The sequence below is a fragment of the Coturnix japonica genome, chromosome 5, assembly GCF_054131305.1.
Source record: "Coturnix japonica strain WE chromosome 5, WE-NBRP24, whole genome shotgun sequence".
NCBI lineage: Eukaryota > Metazoa > Chordata > Aves > Galliformes > Phasianidae > Coturnix > Coturnix japonica.
Genome location: NC_140667.1, coordinates 7825799 through 7839420, shown reverse-complemented (window position 1 = coordinate 7839420; position 13622 = coordinate 7825799). Strand labels below are relative to the sequence as shown.

Genomic DNA, 13622 nt, shown 5'->3' with positions numbered 1-13622 from the left:
CTGTATATGATTAAGGCCAAACTTGTAGCTGGAACACAGTGACAAGAAACCACATGGTTTACTGTCATGGAAGCACTCGAGTGCATCCGTTAACATAACGGCCCATCTTTATGGGAACAACACACAGAAAGGCTTTAAAATTCAAATCATAAATACTTAATGCTAACTTTTTTTCCTGTAACAGAAATTTTAACAGCGAGCAACAGGAAAAGTCACAGTAAAGTCAAACTCAGTCAACTTTCCTGTCTCCATAGCACAAAAAGAAGGCAAGTTTTGTGACGTTAAAAGGCACTTCTTTCACATTATCCAAAGACTTTTATTTTCTATCCAGTGAGCAGCCAAGCCATGCAAAGCACTGCCATCATGTTTAAAATCTAGCTTATGCAACAACTCCAGGCTGGATTTTCAGTTCTTGTGCAAATAACAAAAGCATTCCCAAACACACCTGGAACAATAAAAGAGCCACACAGTTTTCCTGACCATCTGTCAACTAACCAACAGAAACTAAGACAAAAATGTTTCCTGTCAATGCTTTTCTTCCTTCTTCTCCCATCTCAGAGATGCCCACTAAATTTCAACTCTGCCCATTGCCAAAGTCCTGCAACGAATGACCTAAGATTCCCTACATCATCTGTGAATGATGACTTGAGAATAACCCTTTCCACTCAGATCTCTTCTTTCTTTGGCTGCAGGGAGTGGGGATATGGGGTTGAAATTCAAGGGTCTGACATAGCACAATCCATACATCTTTATAAAACTGCTCATAGCAGCCAGAAATTTATGAATTAAACCACACTTCCCAGTAGAGTGACTTTGTTATACCTCACATGCCAAAAAAAAAAGAAATTCCAAGACCGCCTGTTTACATTTGCTACTATGAGTAGTAGAACTTAGTTATATATTAAGCTTTAATGATAAGACACAGCATAGGCAACATGAACATGTTTGTGTATGGATGATTTAAAGGTGCTCTGCAAGAACAGACATGTTAATCTGTAAGGTAGTGCTGAATAAGTACTTGGCCAGGATCAGAAGAACAGACAACACAGTGAATCAGTCAAAAATGAGAAAGGCTTTGGAGCTCATACAAAAATACAAACAGCTGTGGGGGTGAGAGAAAATACCAGGTGACTGGCTGAAGGCAATTGCTATACCAAACTTGGCCAAAAGAGATCCTGCTGATCAAAATAATTACTGAGGTGTAAGCTTATTGTCGGGACTGAGAAAAAATCTGATGAAAGCAACAGTCAACAGATCAAAGCCAGCTCTAGATGGAACTGTGAGAGAAAAACCACACTGCTTCAGAGTAGGGTGAAGTTGCATTAATCAGATATTCAGATTTTTACAGCTGATGGGGAAAAAAAAGGAAGGAGGTTCAAAAGTGTTTGCTGCCTTCCTCGATGCCACAAAAGCATTGCATTTGGTTTGGAAGGAGCTACTGTAGAACACAATAGAAATAATCCAACAATCAGGTAAGTATATTGGTAATATAAATGCTGGAAACTCCTGCAAAGCTATAGGAATTGGCAGAAAATTAAACAACTGGTTCAAACCCAGCCTGGTATGAAACAAAAGGCCATGAATTCACCAACACTTTCAACAAATACTTCAAACAGACATTAGGATAGTAATGGCATTAAATAGCAGCATCTGTTATTCAGGTATCCAATTGCTGCTGATGGAGTTCTTCAAAAGGAAATAGGTATTATGTAAAGTAAGAATGGCAGAGAAACAGATAGCAGGAAAGGATGTTAAGTCAGGGTCTGAGATCTACAAAGCTACAGTGGAAAAACATGGCAGTGGGGAAGAAGGGACACAGATGACAATGACACTCACAGATCAAAACCACCAAGGGCTGAGCAGTGCAGAAACTGGCCTGCAACCAAATGGCTGGACATTTCCTACAGGAAGGTGATAGAATTGCATTTGACAGAGGCATAAGCTCTAGACAAGGATGTTATACTACCGCTGAGTTTGCACAAATGAGGCAGGAAAGTCAACATATTACAGTCTCTGCCTTGGCCAAACTCCAACTCAATTAATTACAAATCTGCCTTTTAAAACTCCCTTGAAGTTTCAGCTAGATAATGTGTTCTCCCCTGCATGTCCTATGAGGTTGAGAAGTGTCACAGCCCACCGCTGAGCCCTAGCATGATTTCTGTGTGCAATTCTTATGTCAGGTCACACTTCTGAAGGCCTGGGGACCCTTGAAAATGGGAATTGCTCGGTAGGCCAAAGATGATGAATCTACAGAAAAATAGCAGTAGTCACCTTGCTATATATCTTCCCAGTGTGCAATTTTTTGTGTGAACATGCTCATTAAACCTCTCCTCTGCCTCCTAGTGGATAGCATACAGAAGAGAATAGCAAGAAAAAAGGAAGGCAAAAATACGTAGTTTCGTATTCCACAATATAATTAATAACAAGACCTGAAGATCAGACTAAAACAAACTGGTATTTGTTACTTAGAATCATGGAATTACTCTAGTTGGAAAAGACCTTAAAGATAATCAAGTCCAACTGCAATGTTACTTATAGCAGTAACTCTTGCATTCAGTTCTTACTCTCACTTCCCTTGGTAATAAAGCTCATTACGATACTTTCATTGACTGCAATGGTATGAAACAGAATTCTTCTCTTTAAAAACTGACCAAACCCTGCACAGAAGGCCAAGAATACTGAAACATTCAGTACAGAACTGATTTTAATTACTACAGACAAGCCCCACATCTATTCCTGGCCACATTATAAATAATTCTGACCCTAATACAAAGGACAGAAAAATTGCCTTCTATGCCAGGAGGCTTTGCAAGAAGGTGGTTTTCAATCTGGTGTAAGTAGCAGCACATAGGAAATGCAGATTGCCACTTGACTTTCCTTCAGGTAAACAATCAATGCTCAGTTTGGTTTCCAAGTAAGTTCAGTATCTGCAGCTTACACTGATATTCTGTAAACTTTCAAATGAGACTAATGATACACCAACTCAAAATCAATGAGAGCAAATGCAAAGACTCCTCTAAGCTTGATGAATGCATCCCCAGATCTATACATTACTGCACACCAGAAATCACAATGAAACCCAAGGGTTTCTGGATGAGTAGAGCACATTAAGGCTTGCTGGAACTATTTACAAAAAGATCTTTGTTATTTTGTATTCTGATGCATACAATGGCTTTGTCATATAGGAGAATAAAAAGTCAGACCAACCAGCTGGGCAGCAACCCTGCTAAAAGAAACCTGAGTGACTTGGTGAGTATCAGCTCACAGTGTGTCAGGCAACAAAAGATCAGAGGCATCCTGGGCTCTGTTAAAAGGAACATTAACTGCACAGAGTTCAGTGCCCAGCCTTGGAGGTTTGGGATATAGGCCCAGAGAGCATCCAGCACCTTCCAACCTGAGCTATTCTCTGATGATCTGATTTGAGGTATCTCAGATCATAGAAGTTACCTAGAGTCAAAGAGTTTGGGGATATTCTTCTGGAAGAGAGGCCTGACTGATTCTTATCTATCAACTCCTTCACTGATTCAAGCAGACAAGAAGATGAGCTTCCAAGGCTTCAGGAAGAAGCCCATCTCTTGCTATCAGGAATATTTTGACATCATTTTCAGTGGGGCTGAAGTGTGGCCCTTAGGCCCTCCACACATACTGTACTCTCCTGTGCAGGACAGAGGAGCCGTTTCATGCTCCAGTATAAAAAAGGGGCTGGGGGTTTTGTTCCCCCACTGTTCCTGCCGTCGTTAGTTACAAAGTAGATATTAAAAGCGGTGCTGGGGCGCCCTCTTGTGGTTCAAACTCCAAACACTTCCAATCTCACCCATCGCTTTCTCACCTCAATACAATTAATCCATCTCCTCTAAACGACTCGTGCATCCCCGAGGCGCACACAGTATTCAAGTCGTGACCATAGTTACTTTATTAAAACTATTAATGGGTACTCGAACAGGGTTTTCTGCTACACAAGCACTGATTTGAGTTTGGACTAGACCAGGTAATCTTTAGAAGTCCATTCCAACATGACTCATCGATTCTTTTAATCTAACATCATGGATGTGTATCAAGTAATATTCTCCCTTTGATTTGGCCAGCTCGCAAACTGCAATTTTCATCCTACAGTGTGTATCCAAGGGTCGGTTCACAGTGAAAATTCACATTATCCACAGATACATACTCATTCCTTGACAACTTTCTTACCACGTATTTTAGGTACCCTTACTGACACACTTCCTATAACAGCCATTCAAGCTCCTCACAGAATACCTAAATATATATCACAGACGATGCTAATTTTCATTTCACAGCAGGAAGAGAAGTTGAGAAAGAACTGGGTGACCCAGTTATGGAAATCTAGCAACTACTAGACCAAAGGACAGATTAAAGCAAGGAACAGGCAGCAGACAGCCATGACAAAATGCTTGCGCTGTGTATGAATAACTAGTAGCTTTCAAGCCTGTGTCCAAGTGAATATTTGCATGAAACGTTATTTACAAACCTTTTCAAATGTTAATTGCAACCAGTCTTGCAAAAACAAGCACCCCTGTTCACAGACATATGATTTGAATGTTCTCATTTCTTGCCTACACTGTTTGTTTTATAAACAATGTTTTCTTGTTGGCCTGGCTTTCACATCACAGTTACTACCTTAAACATCATCATCTCTTCAGCCAGACTGCTTCAAGTAGTCTGAAGGAAACTGGACTGTTTGCCCAGTAACAACCCTACACCAAAATACTGGGTTGTATGAACTCTTGTGTGAGTTGTATATCCCCAGTGCTTATTACAAATCACATATTTTGCAATTTATATTTTGATGCAGTGTTTGTTCATTGCAATACAACTCTTCTGTAATGTAAGAACTCTAGGTCCTAATCTGCCAAATAATGGCACTTCTGTCATGCTGAGTTGTGATGGCAGAGAGCACATACAGCATTTCTCCAAGTTACAACAGCCTCTTCTCCAACAGTTTCCTTCACAGGAAGCTGTTATCCTTAAACTATTCTCCTTCCTTCAGTTTCACCTTCCACCTTCTCCAAAAGACCTTGTGATTCCTTGGTAGCAAATCCTCACACAGAGGGAATATTCCCCTGCCAACCACCCCTCCCCATAACAGAGTATGTATGTAGACCTGTGGCCTCCAAGCTGCAGTGCTGCATCTCGCTAAGATTTTTGGCACTCAGCACATTTGCAAATAGAGAATGCAATCTAAATGGTTTCATCATTTAAATGCTTTCTCTAGCTTGCTGTTGGATTAGGGCTTCCTCCTTCTCCAGCAGCTGTCCCACATACTGCCAAACACAAGTCTTGGCTCTTGCAGTGAGCTCCTCAGGTCTAGCAAGGCCTCCTGTCTCAGAGGTGGTGATGCAGCGAATCTTGGTAGGCCTCTGAGGAACTGCTGCAAGCGTGCTTCCAAATACCGTGACGGTAAGGAAAGTGTTCTGCATACCAGCCAAATTGCATTCCCTGTTAATTCTTCATGACATTTCCCAGCCTTCATCCTAATGAAAATTTCTCTGCTATTAAGTAATTAAAACATGATGTAATTATTTTTTTCTAATTAGATGATTGTTCTGCCTTGCAGTTCTTGGAGTGCAATATGTTAGTTACTAATGTCAGTGAATTAATCTTTTTCTAAACCTTGAAATCTTGTGTTGGTCCCCAGATAATCTAGTATTGTGCTACAGTCTCCTTATGAAAGCTGATCTTAAATGTTTCCTCAGCTGTGCTAGAGTCCTAACCTACATGTTTATAACACACTTAAACAGTTGCCTGATAAGCAGCTCTGCTGCTTTTCTAAGACAATTATAACTCATTATTCATCAGCTTCTCTAAAATTACCCAGGGGACTTCAGGGATTTGAAGATGAAGAGTTTGGGCTTCATGACTAGAAAGATCATCACTCCAAAAAATGACTGAACCTAGTCATGCACAGGCTGCCAGCAACTGCTTCACAAAGGGAGGAGAGACAGGACTTGAGAGAAAGCACTGATCCTTCTGACCAGACCACAACCCTGCAATACTTGCATCAGAACAGCACAGAGACAAGTTCCACTGAGAAACCATCAGCAGAGGTGAGGTGACAAAGACCAGGTCTATCCAAATCCAACAGAATAACAGAACATCCCTAGTTTGGAGGGACCCATAAGGATCACTGAGTGCAACTCCTGACTCCACACAGGACCATCCAAAAGTCAACCCCCATGTCTGAGACTGTTGCCCAGATGCTTCTTGAACTCTGGCAGTTCATGGCCACAACAAGCCTGTTCTACACCTGACCACCAGAACATTCTCCTGATATTCAACTTGAATCCATGTTCAGGAGGGCTTGAGCACAGGCCTTTTCTAACATAGTTCAGTGTTGTCCCACCCCCAAAAAAAAAACCTCAGATGTTAAAGGACAAGAAAAATCAGCAATAAGCCTGAAATTGTAGGTTATCACTTGCTTTAATGTGATTTTTAGTCTTTGCTTGGTTAGTTTGGTTTGGCTGCTTAGTTGAGCAGAAGAATTTGGAATCCTTTAGTGGAAGAATTGTTCAGCATATGTGGGTTGCATGTGACTTTGAAGAACATAAGTGTAGTAAGTACACTTACTACAGCGCTGAGAAGTCAGATGGAAAAGGATTACAACACCAGCGGCACTGCTAAAGACAGTGTGCCTTCAAAAGGTAGCTGTAATACTGCCACACTAGGAAACAGTTGTTTAATCCAACTATTAGTTTTTCCTCAAAGTACCTGCACTTGAACAGAAGGTTTGTGAAGTCTTTCTCAAAATAGAGCAACTGAGCCTCAAGAAATGACAATAGCTTGCTAATCGTCAACTTGTTCATGCTCTCTTCTGAACTGAAGATATTTTATACCTATATACCTTCATTCTGTATTCTTACTACAAATATTCACTCTGAGATCCAATTCTTCTACTCCTCATAGTCTTTGAAAGTCAGGACTTAAACATGATGTACAATGAACCATAAAGCATCCCTTTACTTCAGTTACATTCCTACTATTTAAAGACTGTACTGTACAATTTGCGCTTGTTCTTTGTTAACCACAGAAGCTTCAAATACTGTTTACAGCAACTTCCAGGTCTTACAAACACACTAAGCACACTTGACTTCTCCATCCGAGCATATTTTATATAAGAGGTTTTCTGTATTCCCTGTTTTTATCTGTGTTGTTCTGAAACAGACATTACTAAAAATAATTGCAGCTGCATGATAAAGCCTGAGATAGGCAGGTCAGAATAAACAAGTACACAATGTCAGAGGGGTACATTCTCACCTCCATGCAGAGAAGGGGAATCATTGAAGTTCATCAAGTCCAACTCCTGAAGTAAAAGCAGCAAACTGCAAGCCACTTGTAGATTGAGCTGCATACTAGAACTTCCTAAATTGTCTTTGAGGTGCTATGCCATTATTCATAAACATTCAAAGTGACTGGGAATAAAGGAGATAAGTAACAATCTACATAGATTTATTATAACCAATATATGTCAAGGTATTTAATCTCCCTCCTTGAAGAAAACAATGTGGACAGAGGAGAGGTAGGTTACAATTTGACCTCAGTAAGGCTTCTAATACTTCCTCACACAGCTCACAAGTAAAATAAAAATGCATGACCTAAATGAAGGTACTCTAAAGCAGAAGCAGATCTGGTCTATTTAAAGAATAATTGCTAGTGATTCCTCATCAAAATGAGTAGAAGTATCAACAAGCAAGGCATCACCAGAACTTGTTCATATTTCTTCACCATTGAATACTTTCATTATGACCTAGATGGTGGAACAGAGGTTATAAATGCTGGAAAGAAATATCAAACACTTTGGAGACAAAATGAAGAAGTCATCACAAGAGATTTAACTCAGTGCTGATAAATCAATTTAGGCAACAGTAAGCAGCTACATAAACTCATGTTGGAGGTTAATGGGCTAGCTGGTATTTCTGCAGATCTGGTGGTGATAATGGATTACAAGCTGAAGCCCAGCATACAGTGTGAGTTTGTTGCAAAAAAGCAAACAGCATATATAGATGCACAAACAGTAACATACCCTATGAAGCACATAATGTAACTGCACCATGCTGTCATCAAGAAGGACTCTGAAATAATGTACCCAGTTTTAAGCACTGTATTTGAAGGTACGTACAGACCCAAAGGAGACGAGGGTGAGAAAAGCATCAAGAATGATCAGAAGTATAAAAAACATCACCAGTATGGAAAGACTGAAGGAACAGGGGCTGCTTGACCCACTGAGAAACATAACTATGTTATCATATTGTGTTATGCGTGATGTGTTATGTATGATGGCTTCAAAGAGAAAGAACTGATATTAAGCATGAGGAAAGTGGCTAACAGATGCAAATTGTGAATAGAAAACTGCTGTTTAGGAATGCATTATGGTTGGAGTTGCAACACCTGTCATGTCAATACCCAAAACAGCCATTAAAAGTAAAGAAATACACAAATTTACTCAAGATCTTTGGAAAATAATTAGAGGGGGAATAGGCATAAAATAACCTAGATCACATAGTAAGCTTGATCCATTCATATTAGTTAATTCAGGCAAATAGAAAGCTCTGAGCAATTTTGATTTACTCCTCAGTGCAGAGACTTTTTGTTTGGTATGTATGACCAACCTTCCTGTGTAGGCACTGTCTACGAAAAGGAATGCTAGAAGTATTTTGCATGTACTATACAAAGCAAAGTACTGCCCCACCCTGGGTATTTACTTTTGAAAGTTGAAGGTTTTTGTAAGGAAATACTTTCCATAACCAGGCCAAAGAACTCTGACATCAGTAGAAACAAGTAGGTTTCATACTGATTTTCCATCAATGCTTTCATAGAGAAATCTATAATTCAGCTGCATTTGGTATTAGATTGGAACTATGCTAGTTTTGACTAAGTTTGCCATCAAACATCATTTAGCCTCATTTGAACCCAAATATCTTCTGAATTTATTGATCTGGATGCTACACTCAGTGTTTGGCATCCATTGTACAAAATTTCTAATTTAATCTTATTCAGATAAAAACACCTACTGAGCTTTTAATCTTTATTCAAAGAGAGGTTTATTTCAATGGTGTTTAATTTTTTTCAGTCAGCCTTCGGCATTAGGTAGAATGGGAATTTATCTGCCCCGAGAAAATTCCTTTGGGAAAGGAAAAACCTAGATAAAAATGAAGTGGTAACTTTCTAAAGCTGCCTGATAACAGTAGAAACTGCAGCTTTTGAAATATGCAGATTAGGCCCATTTTTAGGTCCCATTCAGGAACTGACTGACAAATAGGTCTATGATAGCAAGCAAGAATACCTTCATCTTAGCCTTAAGTATTCTATTTAAGGGCAGGGAAGTACAATAAACAGATCTTATTATGTTACTTGTTTATTCAGAAAAATTCTGAGTGTAAGGGCCACGTTTTGGGGTCATTTTGGGGAGGCAGCAAACTGATGTACTGAGTGGGAATGCTGGGGAGACAGAGGTTTAACTACTATCACAGAGAGGCAGGAAATAGATTTAAGAACACAGGCCTGGAACGAGGACAAAACACCTTGCTGGAAAGTCACCAAACCCTTTGGCCATGAGGGGAACATGGAACAGGAAGGGCTGAGGTGTGTCAGGACTAACAGAACTGACATACTGAGACAGATGAGGAAAGCACTGCTGAGTCCTCACTTCAGTGAGGCTTTACATCCCCCACAGACTATTTGCATTACAACTGAGCCTTGATTACAGGTACAGCAGCAAGCTTAAAGACTTGATCTCTCCTCCAACGTTTTTTCCCCTTGTAACAGGTTGGTTATGTTTTTTACAACACCTGCATCTGGTTTTGCTCATTTGCTTTTCTGAGGGCTAGAAACACAAACAGAGAAGCTAATAAAAGGTAGCATAAAATAATGTCAAATAAAACCTAGAGATAACTAGCATGGGAAAAGTCTCCTGAGAACATGAAGAGCAAAGCTGAATATCTTCTTGCTCTGGATTGCCACACTAAAAGTTTCCCTTTATCTTGAGCAGTGTTGTCTAAAGGTTCACATTTGTAAAAGCGCTGCTTGTACTTGCATTTGTTCCGGCCTTTCACTTTCCATAGTGACTAAACAAATGTGAATCCAAAATGACCAGCTCCAGATCTGGCTTTCACTCACACTGTTTGCAATAATAAAATGCAAACCTGGTGTGCTTCAAATAAATCTTATCTAAAACAAAACTATGCACAAGTGTGATTTTAACCAGATAGATAACTGGTGAAAAGACCTGAACCCTAAACCAGAAAAGACCAAACTAAATGGTAAGTGTGAAAGGAAAATATTACTGCTGACTGCTGATTTCTTCCAGACAACTCAGCTGTATCACTACCACAGTGAATGACAACAACCTCATGCTTCAGGACTATTTAGATAGTGTTATCCCTCTGATTACATAGGGCCCAAAGGTTACAAAAGTTTCCGTCAAGTTCAAGTTCATAGATGGCTCCATTTTCCAAAACACAGAGACTGCTTAACCAACCTGATCTCCTTCTATAATTGAGTGACCGTTGCTATCACCTACCTAAACTTCAGCAAAGCCTTTAAAGCTGTCTCTTAAAGCATTTACCTAGAAAAAACTAGCAGTCCATAGCTTAGAAAGGTATGCACTTTACTAGATAAAAAAAACACTGGATAGCTAAGCCTGGAAAACGTAACACAACAAAAAGCACTGAAATAATAGCAGAGCAACAAGGTACCAGGCTACAACAAGTGAGAATTTGCTCAAATGCAACAGCTAAAAGCACAAAAATAAAGAAAATATGCTGTTTACCTTCAGAAGACCTCAGGTATGCAAAGAACTCCAGCAAGATAATCTTACCTCCATTGCCAACCTTTAAATGAGACCAGGGAGGGGGTGGATGCTGGCTTCTCCCCTTCCGGTCACTCATGTTCATTACATGCACCTGAGCTCCCCTGGGATGGCCCTGCTTTCCTACCAGGTGCTCAATCACTTAGCATTTCCACTACCGTGGTGAATGGAGTTAAATCCAACTGACAATGGGCCACAAGCTGCGTTTTCTGGGGGCTAGTATCAGCACATCTCCTGTTTAAAATCTCTGATGACCTTAACAAGGGGATTGAGTAAGCTCAAGTAAGCTTGCAAGTGACACCAAACTGGGAAGAATCATCAGTCTGTTTGAGAGTAGCCTCCCCTCCTTCAGAGCAATTTGGATATGCCGGAACACTGGGCTGAGGCCAGTGGGATGAAGTCCAACAAGACCAAGTGCTGGGTCAAGCACTTTGGCCACAATAACCCTAAGCAAGATTACAGCCACAGAGCAGCGAAAATGGAAGACTATGTGGAAGAAACAAACTTGAGAGTGTTGGTTGATGCTGACCAACACATGAGCTATCTACCTGCCTAAGTAACCAAAAAGGCCAACAGTATTCTGGCTTGTGTCAAAAACAGCGCTTCTAGCAGGAACACACAAGAAATCATTCCTCTATACTCAGCTCTGGTGAGACCATATCATGAACATGGTGTTCAGTTTTAGACCCTGTACAATGACAATAAAAGAAACATAGTGGTTACAAAAACCCAAAAGGTTATTTACAGGAAAAACTCACCCACATAGTAATCAGCAGTCTGCTAGGAAATGCTGAAGCAACATCCACCAAGAAACAAACTCCAAGAGAAGCTGCCTTAGTGGTGGTCAGCCCTTAAATGAGGTCTAGAGGAGATGGAGTCAAGCTCCACCCCTTCCAGGAGCACAGCTCAATTATTCTCACCTGTGCTCCCACAGCTGACCCAACACTTGCCTCAGCTGATTAATCAGAGGTTCAGGCTGTGATTACCAATTTCCCATATACTCCCTCACTATAAAAAAGACATCAAGGCCCAAGAGGTTGTCTAGAAGAAGTGTAACAAAGCTGGTGAGGAGTCTGGAATACAAGTCTTATGAGGAACAACTGAGTTAACTCAGTTTGGAGGAGGCTCAGGGGAGACCTACCTGAAAGAACACTGAAGCAAGGCGGATGTTGACCTTTTCTCCTGTATAACTAGTGATAGGACTAGAGGGAATGGCATCAGGTGGTGCTAGGGGGAGGTTTAGGTTAGTTATTAGGAAGCCTTTTGTCTCTGAAAGGCTGATCAGGCACTGAAATGGGCTACTCAGGGAGGTGGTTAAATCACACTCCCTAGAGGTGTTCAAGAAATGCTTAGATGTGGTACTAAGGGAAATGGCTTAATGGGAAAATACTGGTGGTAGGTGGGTGGTTGGATGGGATGTTCCTGGGGGTCTTTTCCATTCTGTGTGTGATTCTGCATGCATGCATTTTGCATCTGTGTGTAAGTATAAAGATTGATTTAGGATATCCTGTGATTAAGTTCACGAATCTTGTCGTCTTTGAATTCGTAATCAAGTTGCTATTTAATTATTACTTATTTCCCTACATCATCTTAAGTCTCTCAATTAGCTAATGATTACGTGCTGTTAAAATCCAATCCTTTAATTTACTTCACATTACCATTGTATCTTAAATTACTACCGAACATAACCAAGTTAAATATTTGTTCATGTCTGGTGGTGACGCATTGCTTGAATTCACTAATGTCATTTTTTCAGTATGGTATGAAAGTCCCTTTGCAGTTCTGCATAAGATACCTATGTAATGCTTTGTTTATGCTTTAGTGCATAAGCTCAGTTATAGAGTTCTATCTTTGGCCGACAAAAAGGCATCCACTGTAATTATGAAGAGCTTTGATTCAGTAATTGTCATATAATTATTGCTTGTGCAATCTCATGTAATAACTACTCTCAGGAGCAGTATTATTAGCCTTTTTGTGGGACTGAAGACTCGCTATTTTCTTGCGCACTAAGAATCAATTTTTTTACACTGATGGACAAAATCTTTATTCAGAGCCAACAGATATTGCTTCATTTACTATCACACATCCTTCCACCAACTCTGCTTTTTATTTTCCTTGCAGATTCGTGTTCTTTGGAAGTACAGCTTTGAGTACAAACGATGCTGACTTTCAATATCTGAGGACACACTTGTTTAAGTGAAATACATGGGATTGGCTGATTATTGCACTTCTCTTATAACCTGTCATGCAAAATGCACTGATCTGGAAAGCAAATTGCCCGTTATAAATTGCCAAAGCATCCGGCTGATATTTAAAATGCATGAATACATGTAAAGGCTACAAAACAGTATTTACAGATGCCATGAAAAAAAATTCTGAATATTCAGGTATTAATTACTAAAGAAAATTCTGAGTATTGAGGTATTAATTACTAAAGCATGATGTCAAAGGAAGCTCTTTTCTCTTTATTACCAACCCGAATTAACTCGGGGGCAGCTACAATTAGAACTGGGGCTGTGTGACTGTGTACAGGGGTCAGTGGGGCTGGGAAGGAGAAGGGGATTTCTCCTTTCTGATCTGAAGAGCCATTCGAGGCACAGCTCTCCCTTGTGCTGATGCTTTCAGACAAACACAAAGCCAAGTAGGACATAGATACACAACAGGGGGCTCCACACGGGCACACAGGGGACAACATGGCGGGCAGCAGTCGCCCCGCCCCGCTATTGTGTCTGGCGCTGAGGCGCCCACCGCGCGCCTGAAGGACCCGAGCGCCAGCGGCGCGGCTGGAAGGCGCCTCCTC

The 13622-nt window shown here is 40.5% G+C and overlaps 1 long non-coding RNA gene across 7 annotated transcripts in view; it reads left to right on the top strand.

The window, feature by feature from the left end:
* Positions 1 to 13049, top strand: part of LOC146760642 (uncharacterized) — a 39970-nt gene extending 26921 nt beyond the window's left edge. For 2 of the 7 annotated variants that reach the window (XR_014946980.1, XR_014946978.1), the window contains one exon: positions 12944 to 13049. This is a non-coding gene — a long non-coding RNA (uncharacterized LOC146760642). Of the gene's footprint in view, positions 1 to 184; positions 5419 to 5836; positions 9403 to 12943 lie in introns of those variants that run through there. The other 5 variants (XR_014946979.1, XR_014946977.1, XR_014946975.1 and 2 more) reach the window with 4 other exon arrangements.
* The last annotated feature ends 573 nt before the right edge of the window (positions 13050 to 13622 follow it).